Here is a 1,530-nt window from a genome sequence, read left to right as displayed (position 1 = left end):
ACCAGATCGGTGAAAAATATATATGGCAGCTATATCTAAATCTGAACCGATTTTTTGCAAAATCAATAGGGATCGTCTTTGAGCCGAAACAGGACCCTATGCCAAATTTGAGGACGATCGGACTTAAACTACGAGCTGGACTTTGCACCCAAAAATACATCAACAGACAGACTCAGAATTAAATTCTAAGCCGATCGGTATACTAAAAGATGGGTCTATGACTACTCCGACTACTACGAAAAGAAAATTTGTACTCACGCACACTCACGCACTAAAATGTCTTGACTCACGAAAAATACCGTGACTCACGAAACATATCGTTACTCACGAATAATTTTATGAGTAATATACCTGAGGGACGTGTCTGAAAACATGAGCATGATTAAAATGAACAGCATTATTAAACTCCTAATAACGTAGGCGTGACTAAAATTGTAAATGAAGTCAACTTGTAAGCGTTTTATGTTCGGAAGCAGTATTATTTTTCCGAAATTCGTTACTCACACACTTCGTTACACAATTTTAGGACACTATTAATTGCAATCCTTGTGCAAAATTTAAGGCAAAACTCTCTCTATATATATCTATAAATCATTCTCTCTATCTCTCTATATATATATATATTATATATATATATATATATATATATATATATATATATATATATATATATATATATATATATATATATATATATATATATATATATATATATATATATATATATATATATATATATATATATATATATATATATATGTATATATATATGTATATATATATATATATATATATATATTATATATATATATATATATATATATATATATATATATATATATATATATATATATATATATATATATATATATATATTATATATATATATATATATATATATATATATATATATATATATATATATATATATATATATATATATATATATATATATATATATATATAATATATATATATATATATATATATATATATATATATATATATATATATATATATATATATATATATATATATATATATATATATATATATATATATATATAATATATATATATATATATATATATATATATATTATATATATATATATATATATATATATATATATATATATATATATATACATATATATATATATATATATATATATATATATATATATATATATATATATATATATATACATATATATATATATATGTATATATATATATATATATATATATATATATATATATATATATATATATATTATATATATATATATATATATATATATATATATATATATATATATATATATATATATATATATATATATATATATATATATATATATATATATATATATATATATATATATATATATATATATATATATATATATATATATATATATTTATATATATATATATATCGGGTGAAAGATCTAGCTCCCACAGCTATATATAAATCTGAACGTATCAATTTTACTCGCTGTGTAAATTTTAGGCAAATTTGGGCAAA

This window comes from Haematobia irritans, chromosome 1 (genome assembly GCF_050003625.1).
Source record: "Haematobia irritans isolate KBUSLIRL chromosome 1, ASM5000362v1, whole genome shotgun sequence".
In the NCBI taxonomy this organism is placed as follows: Eukaryota; Metazoa; Arthropoda; class Insecta; order Diptera; family Muscidae; genus Haematobia; species Haematobia irritans.
This window is presented reverse-complemented; position numbering follows the sequence as displayed.